The sequence below is a fragment of the Hemicordylus capensis genome, chromosome 1 (assembly GCF_027244095.1).
Source record: "Hemicordylus capensis ecotype Gifberg chromosome 1, rHemCap1.1.pri, whole genome shotgun sequence".
Taxonomy (NCBI): domain Eukaryota; kingdom Metazoa; phylum Chordata; class Lepidosauria; order Squamata; family Cordylidae; genus Hemicordylus; species Hemicordylus capensis.
This window is the reverse complement of record NC_069657.1, coordinates 185,990,985-186,013,754: the sequence shown is the minus strand read 5'-3', so window position 1 is coordinate 186,013,754 and position 22,770 is coordinate 185,990,985.

Here is a 22,770-nt window from a genome sequence, read left to right as displayed (position 1 = left end):
AGCCAATCAGAAGTCAGTGCCAAAAACAAGGCGCAAAGGAAAAACAGCCCGCCAAAATAGCACTTGGAATGCTTGAAACATTCCAAGCTCGTTCCATTGTAATAACCAGCTCGCCTGGTTCTGACGGAATGTTCCGGGCATTTGCATTACATTCTGAGCTCGGAACGTAATACAAATCCTGTTTCATGAACATCCCTAGCAGCTTCCTATATGAACATGAAGTTACCCTGGTGCAATATCAGACTTAGAAAGCACTTTCCACAAACATTTTAGCTCCAACGCATTCCATGATTCTGAAATAAAATGGCATAGTAGCAACATAAGCCCCTCCACTTCATCAGGCAGATAGCCTGTCATGTGAACCAGGTACTCCATGCGATCACTGGGTTATGTGGGGGCACACTTTGCATGGCTCTTCTCCACTTCTTTGAGGAGGAGGAGTCACTTGGTCTCTGCAAATTACATGCCCATGTGTTTCACACTGGACGCTCTCTGCTTGAAGACAAAGCTCACACCATTCTTCCATCATGATATTTCAGCACTGTCCTGTTGATGAATGTATGCACTGGGGCACTGATCTCTCGGTTCAAAATACGATTTTGTCCACCTGCACCATCTCTATAATATATTGCCTCGGGGGGGCTTAGCACGGGTATTACCTTATTTGACTGTTAACTTTTGTTGAACTTGATTTCCCACCATGAGATAGCCACCTAAGAGTGCAGCAGGGAAATGACTTGACTAGCAAGCCAGAGGTTGCCAGTTTGAATCCCTACTGGTATGTTTCCCAGACTATGGGAAACACCTATATCGGGCAGCAGCGACATAGGAAGATGCTGAAAGGCATCATCTCATACTGCATGGGAGTGGCAAACGTGGGGTCTGTGGTTGCCAGGAGTCAATATCAACTTGACGGCACACGTGAACATAGGAAACTGCCATATACTGAGTCAGACCATTGGTCTATCTAGCTCAGTATTGTCTTCACAGACTGGCCCTATCTTGGAGAAGCCAGAGAGGGAAGTTGAAACCTTCTGCTCTTCCCAGAGCGGCTTCATCCCCTGAGGGCACACATCAAGTCTCCCATTCAGATGCAACCAGGGCAGACCCTGCTTAGCTATGGGGACAAGTCATGCTTGCTACCACAAGACCAGCTCTCCTCTTCACCTTACTTTAGACTTTATAGTTTTATAATGGTGGCCAGGACACTGTATTGTGACAACTATTCCATAACAGAGAATAGACTGTAGGATAGTGATAGCAGGGAATGAAGTACTTTAGATGTTAAGCATGGCTGCCTTTTCTGACACAAATGTGGTTTGGAATTGCAGGAAGGAAATACAGTACTATCAAGAATACAAATACAATTATTTTTGTAGTACTGAGAATAAAAGCAAATTAGGTTTCCATATAGGAGAGAAATATCCTTTTTGAGCTTTTCTGGGTAATCTCACTGGCAGGCATTATGGTTTGTTGGTATTTGGTAGGTTTTTTGAGGTAAAATCAGTTCTACATAAAATAACACGATGGGCTTTGTATATGAGCTTCGTTATATTATTAGGTTTCAATGGAAAGCCAGTAAGCGAACTTCTTGTACTGTTTATGCCAGGCCATGGATTTTACTAAAGCTAAAACAGATCATTAGAGACTTGTAATTACAAAATGAGCCTAACCATTGCACCCCAGCAATGGTTCATTTGAGCCTATACTGTAATTATCTTTTGTAACATCCAAGAGAACTATGACTGTTTTAAGCCATGTAGTATCAATTTATACACATACCAAGAGTACTAAATGATTCTAAGTATGATAAATTATTTAGTATAAGGAAAAGCAATGATGAATCAGGGTCCCAGAACGGCTCCAAGGGGTTCCCAAATTCTGCTGTTCACTTGCTCAAGCTAATGCAATAAGCCATCTTGCCTTGGCTCAACCTCCTTTTCCTCTGATTTTTGAGAACAGTATGCCATCTGCTGGACACGGCAGGATTTCTGTGTTATATGCATTCTTTTCTGGGTCAGTTCTAAATAAACCTGCTCCATGCAAAAGGATTTTAACACACACCAAATCCATAGCTACTTTTTAAACTCAGTGATGCCAGGCTAGAAGATGTGTTTGACTTTCATCAAATAATAAAGAAGAAGAGCAAACAGAAGTGTTTTAAATTAATTGGAGGGCCTTTCTCTTGGAGCAAAGTTGAGTCCGAAATTCCAGTGAAAGGTCTTTGTGTGCGCGCGCATATAGAAAAAAGATATTAAAATCCTGAACACATGTGCCTATATCATGAATTTTTCAATCTGTTGTGTGGATTGTGACGAGATCAGTAGCATAAGGTCATAAAAACAGTTGTAAATGTCAGAAATCTGGCTGGCAGGAGGGGCTATACCCATGTACAGAACCTGGGATAAGTCCAGTAGATTCATTTCACTACTATGCTGTGGTAACTTAGTGGAGTGGGGTCATTATCCATAGAAAGAGTACCACATTTGGGAACAGGCCAAGGGGAGATCGGAGCTTGGAAGCAGGCAGGGCTACTGCAGGGGTGCACAGCTCAAATGACCTGGTGGGCCAGAACCAGCCATGACTTAGTGTGCAGGGGCCCATGTCAATACTCAGCACGTTAATTATTACATTAAAATTGAACAATATTGATGAAAGCAATTATGAGCTCCTTGTGCATGTCCCCCCCCCCCGCCATATAGGGACCCACAATTTTAACCAAGGATGGTGATACAAGTATAGGCTCTGTCCCTGCTCAGTCAGTGCAGCTCTTGGTGCCAGCCCCAAATAAAAGCCAAGTCCTCTCCACTCCTTACATTGCTGTTACAAATATGGATACAGCAGATATTTATATACTGCTTTTCAACAGAAGTTCCCAGAGGGCTTTACATAGATACAAGCAAGAAAGCAAACAGACAGAATGGTTCCCGGACTGTCCCCAAAGGACTCACAATGTAAAAAAGAAACACAAGGCAGATACCAGCAACAGCCACCGGAGGGATGCTATGCTGAGTTTGGATAGGGCCAGTTGCTCTCCCCCTGCTCAATAAAGAGAATCACCACTTCAAAAAGGTGCCTCTTTGCTCAGTTAGCAGGGGGAGAACTTGTTGCTTTCAAGCTGCAATCCTAGGCATGCTTACTTGGGAGTAAGCCCTACTGGGTACACCGTGGGATCTATTTCTCAGCAAACGTGCATAGGATGGCATTGTAAGGCAGTTTCCAGAGAAGGCAGAGGATGGCCTCCCTCAGAGAAAAGCCCTTTCTGAGGTGCACTCTGCCTGTGCTCACCTGCTGCTGCTTCAGCTCCACCCCACTCAATCCCATCACTGTTGCTGTTGCTCAAGCAGCAAGTTGCTCAAGCAGCAACTGGCGTACTCCCTTGTCAGTCCATCACTGCCACTCACCCTCATCTGGTCAACTGCACTGAGCTGCTGCTACTCATCAGTGGGACAAGCCAAGAGCTCTCCATAGCTCATGCTATTGCTTATTTCTTGGAGCTAGTAAGAAAAGTCCCTGCAGGCCAGATCTGGCCCCTGGGCATTATGTTGTGCAGGCTTAGTCAACGGCAACAAAATAAAGGGAGCCACAAAGCAGAGGTGGTCAGAATATTCACAACTGCAACCTGGACGCTTTATAGACTGGGCTTCTGCCCTGAATCTCCTACAGAAGAGAGTGTGTGTGTTCACACACCAGCCGAACTTACCCTGAAGTCCACTCGAGATCCTTGGACCCACTCCAAACACAAGTTGGACTTTGTGATGTGAATTCTAGCTTATCTCGAGGCATTTCTGGATTTTTAAAGTGCTGGTTTTAAGCAACTTTTTCTGAAAAAGCTGGAACAAACAGAGAAGCACTGACGTAGAATCATTCGCATGATAAGAGGCATGGTCTTTTCAGAAATGCAGATCTATCTCTGTGGGAAACTCCCCCCCCCATTGGCTAGGAAGGAAAACACTGACGCCTGCCATGTGTACTTGCAAAAATGAAAGCCAAGAGCAAGAGGAGAGGGCTGCTTCCCTCAATGCCGTGAGTGTGCTTCAAAGGGGTTTTGCTCAACATTTACCTCGAAGCCTGAAGCCAAGTGTGAATAACCTCCTGGGAAGTTTATTTAGCACTTGTAGCCAATAAAGAAGAGGAATGAAAATCAGCTCTTGAGTGAGGTCATTTTACTTGTTAGGCAAAATTTTCTCTCAGGGGCTTGCGAATGGCAAGTGTCTTCTGTGGTCCCAAAGGCTACAAGTAACTATCTCTGCTAGACTGGAACAATGGATTATGAGGGTGGAAATGGCAGGCTAGGAAAAATGAATCTGTATGGAAGAAGAAAGGGTATCATCTGGAACGTTGTAGTCGTTTGCATGGAAGTGTAGACAGTAAGGTACTGGAAGCATCTGAAACTGACTCTATCACCAGCATATTTCTCTGTGGAAAAAGAACAAAAAGACACTCTGGGATCCTGCCTGATCTTTCAACAAAAGCTAACATGGGTGGATGGTGAGACTATAAACCATAATGTCATCACTAACACACAAGGTTGCCTTATACTGGTCCCTTTCAGTCATTCAGAAACCATGGTCAGTGGACTTGGGTAGGTAGGAAGTGGGCTGTATTCCCCAATCTACACATGCGAATTGAATATAGTTTTTGAATGACTGAGTTATTAAGCCCGGCTCTCTCTCCCAGTGTGCTTTGCTCTGAGTCACGCTTGGGCCTGCCTTGGGCAGAGGCTTCTGCTGCCGGAAATCCTTCACGTTGGAGCTACCAAGGTTTGAATTTGGGATCTTTCTCCCAACACAGAAAAGAAATGAACTATACGAATTCCTTGTCAAGCAACCATTTGAATGGAAAGGCCTCTCTGAGGAAAGAGCAATTGAAAGTTTGGCTGATGGCTTTTAATTTTGTCAAACACAGGCAGACTTCTCCAGATCGGTTAAGTGGCAGATATATGGTTCAGAAGGAGTAACCCTCTCTCCAGTTGTTGTTGTGGCTATTTTTATCACTGTGCAATTGCTCTGTTCCTGTTGGTATTTCTTCATAGTCCAAAACCTCCTACCAGTTTATCCTGCAGTGAATGTAATGCTTCTGAGTCATCAAGTCACTGACTCAGTGGAGTTACTTTGCTTCAGTATGTCAGTGTTTGTTGCAAGTTTGCTGTGGCTTCTCTGCAAGGCTTCATTATGAGGAGAGATGCCTAATGAGTAATAGCAGCAGATACTGAGAAAGAGCTTTTACATCAGCTTCTGAAACTTACCAGGATGCATGCTAGCCACAAAATGGATTCGACACTTTACTTTTCATGTAATGAAATGAAGTGCTAATAAGCAATTTATGTGATATCCTAATTTCCTGCTGGGTAGAATTAATATGTGAGAGGTCATCATCAGTTGTTCAGGCAATGCAAACTTTTTCTGATTTGATTAGGGGGCCCCCTTGGTGCTTCAAAAGGGCCCTTGATTTTACTTGGCGGGTTGACTTCACTTTGCCTGGATTTAAAGGGGTTGCCTCAAATCAGGGCTGAAGTTTTGACTCATCCCTGATACCTCCCAAGCTCCCGTACCCATTCCTCCACTCCCTGCATCTACTGTACCAGGCAGGACAGCAGTGGTGATGGTCTGGAGTAGCAGCTGGCACACCTTCTCTTTTTAAACGGGATTTTAAAAAAAATTCCTGTGCAATGATGGGAAAAGTGCAAGGTATCTTGGGAATTATCGTCACTTCAGAGTCTGCTGCTCTGTCACCACCACCACTGGCCTATGTCTCCAGCCCAGCCTAGTAAGTAGCTACAGGGTACCATCAGAGAGGGGAGAGGCTAAAGCTTGTCAATTTGAAGCAGCTACTACTACTACTACAGATATTTATATACCGCTTTTCAACCCAAGTTCCCAAAGTGGTTTACACTGAGAAATAAATAATTAAATTAAATTAAATTAAATTAAATTAAATTAAATTAAATTAAGATGGCTCCCTGTCCCTAAAGGGCTCACAATCTAAAAAGAAATATTTGTTTGTTTGTTTGTTTGTTTGTTTATTACATTTTATATCCCACTCTTCCTCTGCCACACCCCCGGTCTCAGATAATGAGGAGGAAGGGGATACTGACAGCCCTCCAGCTGACGCAGGGCTACCTGGGGGGCAGAGCCCGGCTGTCAGTTCCCAAGAAATAGCCAAAGCAGGTCCGGCTGCTGTTCAAGAACAAACACAGCAGTCTGAGGCAGCAGAGTCAGGGACTGAGGGATCAGGTGATGAGTTAAACAGGCAGCCCCCGATGACTCCACAACAGAGGAGAGTCACAAGACGGCACCAACAGCTGGAAACTGTCAGGAGAAGTAGGCGGCTCTTTCAGAAAGCTGTTAAGCCTTGAATCCCTGCCAGCCGATAGTTATCAGCTCAGACTATAAATCATGTCTGCAGCCTGCAGTCAGGCACTGGAAGACAACACACGTCTTTCGTGGAGCATTTACCAGCCCCTAACCTGAGCCAGAGAGATTCCTAGCCATGTTTTAGCCTCTGCAACCCAGACTAGTTTCTGACTGGAACACTGTCTCTTGCCATGCCCTGCTCTGCTTCCGGCCCTGAAGACTCAACAACTTCTCTGCTTTGTCCCATTCTGGACAGACTCCCACACTGGGTGGCTTGGTTGCTGACATCCTCCAAGGAGCCCAGAGCGGTGTAGGTTAGGCTGAGAGAGAAGTGACTGGCCCAGAGTCACCCAGCAAGCATCATGGCCGAATGGAGATTTGAACTCAGGTCTCCCCGGTCTTAGTCCAGCACTCTAACCACTACACCACAAGACAGACACCAGCAACAGACACTGGAGGGATGCTGTGCTGGGGTTGGTTAGGGCCAGTTGGTCTCCCCCTCAGGGGCGTAATGATAGGGGGGCAGGCAGGGCACGTGCCCTGGGCGCCACTTGCTAGGGGGGGCACCAAAAAGTGCCCCCACCAATCCCCGAAAATTTCTCGAATTTTTTTTTTTGCCGCTGAAATTTTTTTTTTGCCGCTGCCGCCGCCACACAGACCAACCAAGAGACCGAGCAGCCAACCGTCCGCACCAGCCACCTTTAGAGAAGCCTGGTGGGTGGCGGCCGCGAGCAGCAGGAAGCGGGGGAAAGGGAGGGCGCCGGGCGGCTCTGCGCGGCTGGATTGGGGGTTGTTCGCCTTCGCCTGCCTCCCTCTGCCTTCTCTCTCGCCCTGCCCACCGCTCCGAGGGCGCCCCGTGCAGCCGCTCACGGGTGTGTGCGGCTTTCCAGCAGGGCTGCTTGTTCGGATGCAGCATCTTTCTCCTCTGCTCCGCGCTCTCCACCACCATGGCCGTCTGGGGTGGCTCGGATTCCAGCTCCACCAGGCCCAGCCTGACCTCCATCTCCTCGGGGGAGCTGAAGAGCCTCCGGACGTGCAACTACGAGCTGGCTTTCTTGCCGCTGCGGCAGCTGCTGCTCCTGCAGCCCGACTCCTTCCAGCTGCAGGCAGGGGCCACCCTGGCCGTGCTGAGCCCCGCGAGCCGGCAACCCGGAGGCGGCTTCAGAGGTAACGGGGCTGCCTGGCTCTCCTCTCCCCCACGGGAGGGTGACTGGCCCGGTCCTTTCTTAAAATGCCCCACAGGGGGGCTGGCTGGTCCTGTGCTCTGCCTAGGGGCAGGTGTGGCTTTCTTCCTCACAATTGGAAAAGCTGCCCCTGTTGCATTTCTGTCTGTCAAGCAGCTGCCCAAGGCATTGGAGCTCAGGAGTGCAGATCCCACCGTAAGCATTCGAGGAGTCCCTCCCCCCATTTTACTGAACTTCTCCAAGACATATTTTCTTCCCCTCCTCAAAACGTATATTCCCCCCCTCCCCACGCAACATTTAAGTGAGGAGTTGATCCTCAAGTTTTCCCTCTCTCAAGCCCATATGGGGAAAAGAAAGGCAACAGTTTTCCCTGTAGATTCAAGCCCCAACCGCTTAGGTCAGAGGCAGAAATGCTGTTTTGCAGACACCAGAAATCTGATGAACTGCATAAAACCTTTGCCTTTATGGCCAGTCACCGTGGTATGAAAGGAATGGTGCACCATAGAATTTTGGGGACATTGGGATGTGCTAATGGTAGGTTGCTGTCTTTTTGGTTGATATAGTGTAGGAGATGTTTTGTTATTGGAGCAAGGAGTAAGCAGGGAGAGATGATGAAGGCATGAACTTCTTCGAGCTTTGGCAATTTACTCCTAAATTAACTTAAGCAGTAAAAGTGTCTCACTTCTGTTCTGTTCCTATTGTTGTTGCTTAGTGGGGATTCAAGCTTCTTTGCTTTTCCTTCAAGGTGTGGAGAAAGCGGACAGAGGCATGCCTACCTTACAGACTTGTAATATTAGAACTTGTGGGCCACTGAATGAAATGTAATGATCAGAGATTAGGAACAAATTTAAAAACTTATTCATACAAGGAATAGTTCTTATGAAACTCACTGTCACAAGATATGATGGCCACTTGCTGAAAGAGTAAGTAGAGAAAAACATGTAGGCAAGATTTATAAATGGACTCGACGGCACAACCTTACCTTAATAAAGAATGAAAACAATTTCATAACATTCTCTCCCCACCCCTTCCCCATTTTGCTGAGATGCCTTTAAAAATATTATAGCTAGATTGGATAGGTCTCTCAGTGGTGATTAATCATAACATATATAAACCTCCACGTTCAAAGATAGTAGGTATGCCACAGAATACCAGCTGCGCTGAGCAACTGAGGACACACGGCAGCAGGCGGCTGCCTCCTGCAGGGCCAGGCTCTCTCTTGCTAGGAGAGAGACTAAAAAAAAATTTAGGTATTTATTATTTATTTTTATCCATCCAAAGGCTCTGGGTGCTTGGGGGTGGTGGTGGAGGGGGAGGGCGCAATTTCAGTGTTTGTCCCTAGTCACGCCTCTGCTCCCCCTGCTCAGTAAAGACAATCACCACTTTAAAAAGACACCTCTTTGCTCAGCTAGCAGGGAAAGCAAGCAAAATTGCACTCAGTTTGGCATAATTTAACCTGAACTGGGTGATGGTTTGTTTCAGTTCATAATGTGCTGAACTGGGCTGAATTGGCTGCTTCAGTTCAGCCCCAATTTGGCTGACAAAGCTTTGCACAGCCATACTATATGTATGTTTCACAGAAATCAGAAAGAGTTTCACAAACAGAAAGGAATAGACAGTGTCAGATGGGAAAGGCCTGCCTTCAAAGGCCCACTCAGGCCTCCTTTGTGCTGATATTTTGAAATTTATTTCAGTATTATGACTCCTCCCTCCTCCTTTTAGATGCTTTCCCACCTATAAAGGCTTATAGTTGTAAGTAAGTGTTCACAGATAGGGAGACCTGAAATATGTTCACACATATACACACACGTCATCCATGCAAAGTTCGGCCTCATGTGACACTGGGTAGATTGTGGTAAGTATTGTGCTGTGTACGATAAAAGCATGAAACTTACATGGATTGTGCAGTCTATGGTTCTGAGTGTTTACAGTTAGGGAGACCTGAAATATGTTCACACAAAGAGGTCCTTCACATAATCAAAAACTGTATTCTACCCAGGCACGCAGCCCGAGTCAGGCCCCCGGGCAAATCCTAGAGCACACAACTCCTGGGGGAATCCCCCAATGCACTGCACTCATTGTGGTGCATTTCAGAATTCCTGGAGACGGGGACAATGAATCCCAGCCTCCAGCAAGCCACACTGCATGGAGCAGCGTGGATCGTGTGGGCGTGCGATCATGTAGGTCACTGAGGATTGTCTGGGGCAGTGGTGGTAGGGTGCCTTCCCCACTGCCACCCTCCCCACCTTGCTGGGGATCATATGCATAGGCTCAAGGTCTCTTGGAACAGCATGTTGAATGTGATGCTATAGCTTTCAAAGAACTCAGAAACCCCTTCAGCAATGACATGAGGGATCTTGTGAACCTTGCCACCAAGCAAGTAATCCATGACGATGTGAACTGGACCATTACGGAGACTGAGGTCATAGGTTCATGTGAGTTGTTTCACGATGTGAACAAGAGAATGGAACGTTGAATTGAACCCATTTCAGAGCCACTGAAAACATTTAAACTCCCACTGCTGAGTAAATTGGCTGCCCAGAGTGTGTTACATTCCATACATTATTACTACAACCTGTTCGATTGTTTGTACATCAGGTGTGAGGTGGTGACTGTAACAACTTTTTCAGACACAAGAACTATGCACGGCCTCCATCACTTCCCCAGTATGGTCAATATTGAATGTCCAAGAAGAGTGACATCCTAGGTTATGTGGAGCGGCAGCTGCAGGATCATGATGAGCCTGAAACATTGGCTGTAATGCTGTTGGATGGAGCTGTCATGGCAAACATTATACAGATACAAATATGATTAATATTTATATACCACTTTGCAACAGAAGTTCCCAAAGCAGTTTACATAGATAGATATAAATAAATAAAATAAAATGGCTCTCTGGCCCCAAATGGTTCACAATCTAAAAATAAATACAAGACAGACACCAGCAACAGACACCAGAGGGCTGCTGTGCTGGGGCTGGCTAGGGCCAGTTGCTCTCCCACTGCTCAGTAAAGACAATCACCAATGTAAAAAGCCACCTCCTTGCTCAATTAGCAGGGGTCCATCTGACCAACTGAAGCCATGGAAACCTTTCTGGATTAAAGGGTCCATTCCCTAACTGAAGGCATAGGTGTATGACCAGACTGGATGTTATTTGGGATACTTACTCTCCTGCTTCACTGAAAGCATTAGCTCTCCAGAAATAGGGAACAGGCACTCAGACTCTTGTCACATCAAAAAAATACCCATGCCAAAGATGGGAGAAAATCAGTGTGCGTGTGAGGAACATCACACCTAATGTTGGAACTATGGTGACTAAGGAGAGGATGCAGCAAGTAATACTGATCTCTGCTTTGCATCTATGTGTCTGTCTAGTAACAAAGAAGTTGACAGAAGACTCCACTTGTGATAGCAATGTACAATCGAACGTATTCAGAAACTGGTGTGGGTGCTGCTAGCTAGATGATACCTAGTCACACAGAAGAGTTGTACTCTGGAATGTATACCCCGCATCCCAGGCATGATGCAGGCCTGCTGCGTGTTAAGAGGGCACCATTCTAGGCTGGTCATGTTTGGAGTCAGGCAAACATCAAACAGCTAGTGATACCTACACCCATGGAGTGGGGATGGATGGATGGTACCACAGGTTGGGAAGTGACTTGGATACAATTTTCAGAGGCTTTGAAATCATGCACAGAGGTTAGGTCTTGCTGCTGTCTGCACCTAGTAGATTCAGGACACTGCGAGTGTGTGAACGCCTATGTCCAGTGCACATCAGTGTGCAAGTGCAAGGGCAATTGTGAAAACTAATCAGGCTCCATCATCAGCTAGAAACTTTGTCACTGGAAACTGCAATCATCAGCTCACACTTGGTCATATTTAGGTGATAGCCACCATTTTGCTTTGAACAGACCAGCTTTCATTGCAATAAAATTTCACACACTAATGAAGAGCGAGGAACAAGCTTCATGTTTAGAAATTGTCTGTTAACCTGTTGGTTTACCACTTCCATCTGTTTTGTCCATGACACATGAGCCCTAACTGTGTGCGGTTGCCATTTTGTTTTGTGTGGCTTCATTTTTCTGCTGAAATCTGCCCTGCTAAATTGGGTGAGCTTTTTGGTTTTTTTAAAAAACAACTGGATTCAGTCAAATAAAGAATGTTTGAACCGTCAGGGAAAGTGATACTATCACAGCTATAACCTTCCATCTTCTTGAAGGTGTAAAAAATTGTGTCAGAAAACGCCCTGAGGAAACCATAACTGCGTGTGCTTGGGTTTAGCTCAAGACATTTGGCCAGTACCAGTTGATGCTGTGATCAACCGCATCAACTAAGAAGCATCAACTTTATTTATTTAATTTTCTATATGCCTTTGGTAAGTGGAGTGTTTCTGTTAAAATACCTAGATTATTATTGTGGCACTTACATACTGAGCTTTTAATATGCAAAGTGATCTTATGATGGTTAGTTTGTTTTCCTCAGGAAGGGTAGTATATAGTGTCACAATTTCCTTGAGAAGGAACTGAGGCTGTGAGTCAAGACTACTAAGTGAGTTCATGGTGTAGCAAGGATTGGATTCCCTACCACTTTCCAGTCCAGTGCCTGGCCCACATAGACAGCAGGGTGAGATGGTAGAATGCTGGGGTTTGAAGTGGTATCATCCATTCTACCACCTCATTGCTGTCACATTTTCCTGCTTTTGTAGACCCATCCCAATCCATGGTTGGCACTATACTACCCCTGAGCAAGTATTTTTAATGATCAGTTTTCCTGAATGTTCTTGTAGTTATGGCAACTACACTCTGGCATTTGCTGCCATGAGGATCTTTGAGAAAAACTGCTATAAATTAAATATTATGTGGACAAAAATCATATTAATAAGGGTGCCTATAATGCTTATATTAGACCATTCATTCTGGTCTAATGGTAATGGTGATGGTAAGTATTCTGCCCAATGATCAGGAGCATTTTTCTGGCAATATTTTTCTGCATAATTTCTATGTAGGAAAAAGCATGCCCAGCATCACTTATGAAATGCAGCATAGAGTTTCTTTCATTGATAATACACTGATTGGGAGCTGGTAGCAAAAAAATCAGTTTTCGTGTTACACTTCATGCCTGATAGTTATTGCCTTCCCTAGACGGAGACAGTTATGTTGAGATGCACATATCAGGTGGTATAAAACATGATAGATAGATAGATAGATAGATAGATAGATAGATAGATAGATAGATAGATAGATAGATACTGTAGATAATGAATGGTCTGGAGCAGCAGCCCCCAAGCCACAGCCTTTTATTAAAACTTGCACAGAAGAAACATTTCTGAGGGCCAGTTCAGACGCAACATGGAAGCTCAGTTACATTCCGGCATTCTTGGTTTGTTTTTTCATTGGGACGCGCCTCTGAAATTCAGTCGAGGTTCGATGTGGCCCAGCAAATCTGGCCCAGCTTTGTAACCAAAGTTTGTAGTTGGCTTGTTTGTTTTTAACTGTGCTTCCCACTCTTTGTATAGCTGCGCCATGGCTAGGCTCCGACCAGCTGAGAGCAGCCAAGGACAGGCGAAAAGAGCTGAAGCAGCTCATGCAGCTTTTCTGCGCCCATGCCAAGCTGGCAACCAGTGTTAAGGGAGGGAGTGATGGGGTGAAGCACTGCCAGGAGACAGACTTTGAACTCTGGGGTTGCATTTGGGAGGACTGGGGAAAGGAAGGGACCAAACAAATCCCTGGCTGCCAAAACAAACCACACTGTTGCTGATGGTCTGATTAATTGTTTTAATCTGGATAACACTGATCACTCACACAAAAGAGGGTCTGGTGAAGTCAATAGTCACTCTCTGACCTGCTAGGTTCAGAGCAGCTCCTCCAGCTACAATCTCTCATTATATTAGCTGGGCCAACTAATAGGATTTTAGACCAGTTCCAAAGCTTTGTTCAGCTATTACAGGGATCACTGACATTTCAAAGATCAATGAATTCTCAAAAGGAATGTCTTGAAATCTAAACCCTGGCTTGAACAGGAATGTGTCATAGTAGATAAGAATGCACTAATAGCCAAATACATAGGGACAATGATCTACAGATATTACCAGACTTGCTACTAGTGCTGAAAACAGTGGCACACTTTGGACTGGACTTCTGGTCCAAGTCTGGTTCTCCACCACCTGGAGGCCCTCCAAATGCCCCACAGTTGGTGGCCGCGTTGCCAGCCTGTGCTATGCTACTGGGTGCCTTACAGTGGCCCACCAGTCCACTGATCATGTAGGCTTAAAGCCCATGCAGCCAGCCTGCCCATGCAGCCTACCCACCTGATCTCCTGGTGTGTGGGGGGCGGGGTGCTGAGGTCCAGGTGTGGCTGGGTGGCTGAGCAGGCAGCTGTGCTGAGGGTGGGCTGCAGCCAGTCCGTGGCCCACCTGATCTCTCGCATGGCTGGGGGCCCCCGGGGGGCTGAGAGGGCCGAGTATAGCCAGCCTGTGGCCACCTGACTCTGTGGCAGCTTGGCTGTAGCCTGTGGTGGGCCTGTGGTGGGCCTGGCCAGGGGGTGAGCAGGAGGAGGAGGAGGAGGAGGAGGAGGAGGAGGGCGGGTCATACACCACTTGTTCGTGTCCTTTCTGGCAACAAGCAACAGGAACGAGGAAGCCACAGGTGTGGCAAGAGCAGCTGTCAGAGCAAAGACAAGTTCTTGCAGGTAAGGAAGCAGCGGGATCTAGGCTTGCCTGCAGAAGGGTGTGTGTGTGCATGTGCAGAGCTAGACTGTACTTCCGCCTTCTTGTTGCTCTGTCTAAGAAGTGAGCTTCTATTTGAGAGCAAGGCAGATTGGCCACGTTGCATGTACAAGAGTTGAAGCACAAGACTGGCCCTTTGCAGGCGAGAAGGCAGAGAACTTTTGCAGTACTTTTCTGAGCACCTAAGCACTGGAAGAGGGGAGGGGAAGGTGCTCCTCTGCTGAGATTGCGACTTGGGGGCCACCTGATCCTATGTGTATTTACTCAGAAGTAGGTGCCGTTAAGCTTAACGTGGCTTGGGTAAGTGCGCCTAAGATTGCTGCCTTTCCCTTTCTCATGGTTGTCCCAAATAAACTGCTGTGTGGATGAGGGGAACTTAAGCATTTGAGTGGGAGAGCACATGATGCTGGTGACCCATGTAATGCATTGCACGAGCCAGTGCGTGAGAGGGAGCAGAGAAACCAGCAGGACTTCAACAATGCCAACATGATAAAATACATACCCAGTTCTGCTCTGCACAAGAGGAAATGTGGAAACTCTTCATTATTATGCAGTATTTTTTCTAGGTTCCCCCCTCCTTTTAAAACAAAACAATCAGAAATAAATAGAAAGAGACCATTCCTGGATCAGCAAAATTCTCCCAGGGAAAAGAGGCAGCAGGCAGCAGCTTGTCACTGCATTCATAGTGCATTCAGCTAATTTAAGTGGCAGGACGGCATGCAAAATGTGATATGTGCAGGTCATAGGAAGTATCATCATCATCATCATCATTACTAATAATTAATAATACATCAGCCAATTACAAAAAGCAGTTTTACTGGGAACAGCCTATATTCTGCGACAATATCTATAACAATTGACAATAAAATCCTGGCATCCCAGGTCCTTGGGAAGGACTCGATGTCTGGATAAAACAAACCAGTCAATAACACCTGTATGACTGTGTAAATCAATAATAATAATAATCCCTCAGTGAGGCACTACCTTGGCGTGGTTGTGGGGCTTGAGTGCTCTGAGGAAGGTGAGAGCTATGCCAGAGGTCCAACCATACTGGACAGGTCTCACCAGAGGAGCCAGACAAAGAGTGCCTCTCCCATCAACAATATGGTGAGATGTAACTTTAATAAATCTATACCGGATCGGTCATCTCCCGGGTCAACAAGGACCGCGCCAGGTGCTGGAGTCCCTGGACATCTGGTGGCAAGTGGGCAACAGGACTCAGGATCTTCAGTTGAGCAACCAGGGCTGAAGACAGCAAAGTTACTGGAAGAAATGTCGCTTAACCGAAAAAAATATACAAAAAATGCCAACAAGGAAATAATGATCTGCTATTACAAGTCTAGTCCAACTAGAAGAGGTTATTTAAAAAGAATGTACCAAATTTGGAAAGAGAAGCATCCAGATACAGAAATAACAGAACAAAGGCTAGCAGACCAGAGAAGATTCATAATAAGAAATAAAGTATTCACAGGAGTTGAGCTGGAAGAACTGCAAAGAGCAACACAGGCTCAAGACATGGAAGAAGAATTACCACCAACTGGAGCAGTTGCTCAGGCACAGGTGGAGGAGGTGTTGGAAATAGAGGATGCCACTGTTGCTGAACTGTTTCAAAATCAAAACCAGGCAACCTCCCCTTTGCCTTCACCTCAAAAACCCAAATGCCATTTAACAGAAAAGCAACAAGAACTAAAGCAAAAAATAACTGAGCACATGAACCAAGCAACCACCAGGGTTCGACTTCCAGCTCTAAAAACAGTTGCCAAAAAACAACTTGCTCAGGCATTAAAAGATGTCAATGCTGAACTTGCAGAAATAACAACCAATAATTTGCAAGAAACAAACCAACTAATGTACAGTGCAGCAACAATAACAACACAAGAGCTCGGATATAAGATCAATGGACCTGTCAAAAAAGAAAGTAGTACATCACCTAAATGGAAGATTAGATTAGAAAATAAAATCTCCAGGCTTAGATCAGATGCTAGTAAATTGAAAGATATGAAAGACAAGAAGCTGAAGAATGAAAACACCAAACAGTATCTGATCCAAAAATACCACCCAGATTCAAGGAAAATTAGAGAAGTCCTGGAAATAATAAAGCAGCAAATAACAGCAGTGTCAAAGAAGATTAGCAGGTATGAAGCCAGAATTACACAACACAGGCAGAATCTCCAATTCCAGTCGAATCAGAGACGTTTCTACCAAAGCATAGAAGGAGAAACTGCAAGAAACCTAGAAACACCAAATGAAGAAGAAACAGTGCAATTCTGGGGGAAATTATGGGACAATCCAATAGATTATAATAAAAAAGCAGGCTGGATGAAAGAGGTCAAAAAATGTAACCAACAAATGCAAGATCTAATAATAACACCAGAATTAATAAGTGAAAGAGCAAAGAAAATTAAAAATTGGACTGTTCCAGGCGACGATGAACTGCATGGCTTTTGGCTTAAACACCTAACAAGCCTTCATAAACAACTGTCAAAACAGTTCAATCACATTTTGCAAGGAGGTGATATTGAACAATGGCTAACAACTGGGTTAGGGTTAGGGAAAACAACTGGGAAAACGCATCTCATCATGAAAGACCCAGCAAAAGGTGCAGTTCCAAGTAATTATAGACCGATAACCTGCCTGCCAACCATGTTCAAATTATTAACTGGAATAATAGCAGATGAAGTCATGCAACACTTATTAACTAACAAACAGCTTCCAGTTGAACAGAAAGGAAATTGCCCGAACACCAGAGGCACAAAAGACCAGCTGCTGATTGACAAAATGATTTTAGAAAACTGCAAGAGAAGAAAAACCAATCTAAGTGTTTCATGGATTGACTACAAGAAAGCCTTCGATTCATTGCCTCACACATGGATACTAAAATGTTTAGAAACAACTGGTGTCAGCAAAAACATTCAGATATTTATTTTAAAAAGCCATGAGCATGTGGAGTACACACTTAACAATCAATGGTGAGACACTTGGACAGGTTAGCATTAGAAGAGGCATTTTCCAAGGGGACTCACTATCCCCTCTGTTGTTTGTAAACGCCATGACCCCACTTTCACAAATACTAAACAAAACAGGCCTCGGATACCAAACACCTAAAACATCAAGTCAAATCAACCATCTGCTGTACATGGACGACCTGAAGTTGTATGGAAAGTCCCAGTCAGAAATCGAATCACTGCTAAACACTGTCCGTATATTCAGTAGTGATATAACAATGGAGTTTGGACTAGACAAGTGTGTTGCATTAATAATGAACAGAGGGAAAATAAGAAAAACAGAAGGAATAGAACTGCCCAATGGAAGCAAGATCAAGAACCTGGAAGAGAAAGAACATTACAAATACTTGGGCATTCTCCAGGCTGATAACATCGCACACACTGAAGTGAAAAGAAAAATTGGAAGTGAATACATCAGGAGAGTTAGAAAAATCCTCAAGTCCAAACTCAATGGCGGGAACACCATACAAGCCATAAACACCTGGGCTATACCTGTTATCAGATACACTGCAGGAATAATAGACTGGACCCAGGCAGAACAAGATACGCTGGATCGTAAGACCAGGAAAATCATGACCATCAATCATGCTCTGCACCCCCGCAGTGATGTTGATAGGCTATACCTCCCTTGCAGCTCAGGTGGAAGAGGAATGCTGCAAGCCCATCAAACAGTAAAGGAGGAGAAAAGAGGCCTTGAAGAATATATCAAGGACAGTGAAGAAGATGCACTTCAGATGGTCAATAATGAGAAACTATTCAACACCAATGAAAGAAAGCAGGCCTACAAGAAAGAACAAGTAAAGAACAGAGCAGAAAAATGGAAAAATAAGCCACTGCATGGTCAATACTTGCACAATATAAGTGGAAAATCAGACATCACCAAGACCCTGCAATGGCTTAAGAATGGCAACTTGAAGAAAGAAACTGAGGGTTTAATACTGGCTGCACAAGAACAGGCACTAAGAACAAATGCAATAAGAGCAAAAGTAGAAAAGTCAACAACAAACAGCAAGTGCTGCCTTTGTAAAGAAGCAGATGAAACAGTGGACCACCTAATCAGCTGTTGTAAAAAGATCGCACAGACTGACTACAAACAAAGGTATGACAAGGTAGCAGGGATGATACACTGGAACATCTGCAAAAAATACAAGCTACCTGTAGCCAAAAATTGGTGGGACCATAAAATTGAAAAAGTTGAAGAAAATGAAGATGCAAAAAGATTATGGGACTTCCGACTACAAACAGACAAACATCTGCCACACAATACACCAGATATAACTGTAGTCGAGAAGGAAGAAAAACAAATCAAAATAATTGACATAGCAATACCAGGGGATAGAAGAAAAAGAAATAGAAAAAAATCACCAAATGCAAAGATCTACAAATTGAAATTGAAAGGCTGTGGCAGAAAAAGACCAAAATCATCCCAGTGGTAATTGGTGCCCTAGGTGCAATTCCAAAACAACTTGAAGAGCACCTCAACACCATAGAGGCCACAGAAATCACCATCAGCCAATTACAAAAAGCAACTTTACTGGGAACAGCCTATATTCTGTGACGATATCTATAATAACAGCAACAACATTGATAATAAAATTCAGCCATCCTGGGTCCTTGGGAAGGACTCTGGATAAAACAAACCAGTCAATAACACCTGTCTGACTGTATAAATAAATAATAAGAAAAAGAATAATTCAGTATCAAGCTTTCTCTGAGCATGATCTGGTCTGTAAAATAGTTCATTGGAGCTTATCTTGGGGCAATGGCAGGTACCCAACAAAAGGCCTTTAGGTCCAGGCTCCAAAATTACCTAGCTGCACCTCTGGTTTAAAAAGCAATACAGTGTAGGGGCGTGTCCACTGATGGTGGGGCAGCCATCCTGGTGGTGGTGGGAAACCAAAGAAGTAACGTTGGCAGGTCAATGGGTCATTACAGGGGAAGGGGACATAGAAATCTAATAGCTGTTTCCCCTTCCAGTTGTCCTGCCAGCTCTTTGACCTTGAGGAGCAGTGCCGACCACCCTTGGAACCTCACCTTGCTCCTCTGTAATGCCAGGTCAGTCTGGAACAAATCAGAAACCATCCATGATTTTATTCTGGATGAATGTGCTGACCTGGTATGTATTATAGAAACCTGGTTGGGGGAGACCGGGGGCCCAGTGTGGTCCCAGCTTCTCCCTCCAGGGTACTCTGTTGAGGAGCAGGTGAGGGACCGTGGGCGGGGAGGTGGAGTGGCTGTGGTCTATAAGAATAATATCTCCCTTACCAGGATCCCTGTTAGAGTGTCTGACCATTCTGAATGTGTGTACTTAAGTTTGGGGACCAGGGATAGACTGGGACTTCTGTTGGTGTACCAATCGCCCCGCTGCTCAACAGAGTCCCTAACTGAGCTGACGGACTTGGTCTCAGGTTTGGTGTTGGAGTCTCCCAGGCTTGCGGTGATGGGGGAATTCAGTGTTCACTTCGGGACCAGTTTGTCTGGGGCGGCTCAGGAATTCATAGCGGCCATGACGACTATAGGCCTATCTCAGATGGTCTCGGGACCGATGCACATTGCAGGTCACACACTTGATTTGGTCTTTCACGCTGATCAGGGTGGTGTTCTGTGGGTGGGGAATCCTGTGATTTCCCCATTGTCATGGACAGACCACCATCTGGTTAAGGTTGGACTCACAGTCACACCCCACCTTCGCAGGGGTGAGGGGACCTATTAGGATGGTCCCCCCGAGAAGCTTATTGGATCCTATATGATTTCAAGAAGTCTTGGAGGGATTTAGTGTTGGCTCTGTCGGCGATCCTGTTGATGTCCTGGTGGAGAATTGGAACAGCAAACTCACCAGGGCGGTAGACATGATCGCTCCTAAGCGTCCTCTCCGACCTGCTTCAAAACTGGCCCCTTGGTATACGGAAGAACTACGGGGGCTGAAGCAGCGAGGTAGACGACTGGAGTGTAGGTGGAGAAAAACTCGGCTTGAATCCGACAGATTGCAACATAGAGCTTATTTGAAGACCTATGCTCAGGCAATACGTGCGGCAAAGAAGCAATTATTTTCTGCCCGTATTGCATCTGCAAGTTCACATCCGGTGGAGTTGTCCAGGGTTGTGAGAGGGCTAGTATGTGCCCCTCCTCCCTTTAATCGGAAGCTGGAACCATCTACTACCCGCTGTGATGTGTTTAATAAATTATTTGTGGACATCTCCTCTCGTATTCGGGCCAACTTAGATTCCATCTCCACAATTACTTCAGTGTCTGATATGGAGGTATCCAGCGACTCCTCTTATGTGGTTAGGTTGGATCAGTTCCAGTTTGTGACTCCTGAGGATGTGGACAAGCTGATTGGAATGGTGCGGCCCACCACCTGTCCTCTTGACCCTTGCCCAACACGGCTTGTTTGATCTAGCAGGGAGGTTAGAAGGCCTGGTAGAGATCATAAATGCATCTCTGAGGGAAGGTAGGATGCCTCCTAGTCTTAAGGAGGCAATTATTAGACCGCTTCTAAAGAAGCCTACCTTTGATCCCTCGGAGCTGAGTAACTACAGGCCTGTCTCCAACCTTCCATGGCTGGGCAAGGTAATTGAGAGGGTGGTGGCCTCCCAGCTCCAGACAGTCTTGGAGGAAACTGATTATCTAGACCCATTTCAAACTGGCTTCTGGGCTGGCTATGGGGTGGGGACTGCCTTGGTCAGCCTGATGGATGATCTCCAACTGGGAATTGACAGAGAAAGTGTGACTGTGTTGGTCCTTCTGGACCTCTCGGCGGCTTTCGATACTATTGACCATAGTATTCTTCTGGAGCGTCTGAGGGGGTTGGGGGTGGGAAGCACTGCTCTGCAGTGGTTCCACTCCTACCTCTCAGGTAGGTTCCAGATGGTGTCCCCTGGAGACTGTTGTTCTTCAAAATCTGAACTTTTGTATGGTGTCCCTCAGGGCTCCATAATGTCTCCGATGTTGTTTAACATCTACATGAAACCGCTGGGAAAGATCATCAGGAGATTTGGTGCTGGGTGTTATCAGTATGCTGATGACACCCAAATCTATTTCTCCATGTCGGCATCATCAGGAGAGGGCATAACACCCCTAAATGCCTGTCTGGAGGCAGTAATGGGCTGGATGAGGGATAACAAACTGAGACTGAATCCAGATAAGACGGAGGTACTCATTGTGTGGGGTTGGAACTCGAGAGACGATTTTGATCTGCCTGTTCTGGATGGGATCACACTTCCCCAGAAGGAACAGGTACGCAGTCTAGGGGTGCTTCTGGATCCAAGTCTCTCCCTGGTGTCCCAGTTTGAGGCAGTGGCCAGAGGTGCCTTCTATCACCTTTGGCTGATATGCCAGCTGCGCCCGTTTCTTGAGACAGACGACCTCAAAACAGTGGTACATCTGCTGGTAACCTCCAGACTGGATTTACTGCAATGCGCCCTATGTTGGGCTGCCCTTGTACGTAGTCCGGAAACTACAGTTGGTCCAGAATGCGGCAGCCAGGCTGGTTTCTGGGTCATCTAGGAGAGACCATATTACTCCTGTATTGAAGGAGTTACACTGGCTGCCAATATGTTTCCAGGCAAAATACAAGGTGTTAGTTATAACTTATAAAGCCTATAAAGCCCTAAACAGCTTGGGCCCTGGGTATTTAAGAGAACGTCTTCTTTGTCATGAACCCCACCGCCCATTGAGATCATCAGGAGAGGTCCGTTGGCTTTTGCCACCAGCTTGTCTGGTGGCTACTCAGGGATGGGCCTTCTCCGTTGCTGCCCTGAGCCTTTGGAATGCCCTCCCTAGTGAAATAAGAGCCTCCCCATCTCTGACAATTTTTTAAAAGTCTCTAAAGACACATCTGTTCAACCAGGCTTTAAACTGCTATTGTTTTAATTGTTTTAATGTTGTTTTTAGAATATTGTTTTTAAAATTGTTTTTAAATTGCTCTGTTTTAAGTTTTGTTTTGTTTTATTTTTAACTAACGTTTTATCTTTGTTTTTATCTGGTTGTGAGCCGCCCAGAGACGTAAATTTTGGGTGGTATTAAAATATGTTAAAATAAATAAATAAAATAAAAATACTAAGGTAAAGTCGATGTCGACTCCTGGTGACTACAGATCACTGTGGTTGTCTTTGGTAAAATACAGGAGTGGTTTATCATTGCCTTCCTCCCACGCAGTATGAGATGATGCCTTTCAGCATCTTCCTATATCGCTGCTGCCTGATACAGGTGTTTCCCATAGTCTGGGAAACATACCAGTGGGGATTCGAACTGGCAGCCTCTGGCTTGCTAGTCTAGTCATTTCCCACTGCACCATTAGCAAACAGGCACAGCATCATCTAATTTACGCCTCTAGGTTGAGGGATTAATCTACATTTTTGCTTGTTTTTAGAAGCTCAGTTAAAATGAAACTTGGCTCCATGTTGCATCTGACAGGGCCCTAAGAGTTAAATTGGGAAAGCAAATGTAATGGCAATTAATTAGGTTATATCATGTCATGATCTGGCATACAAGGAAACTTA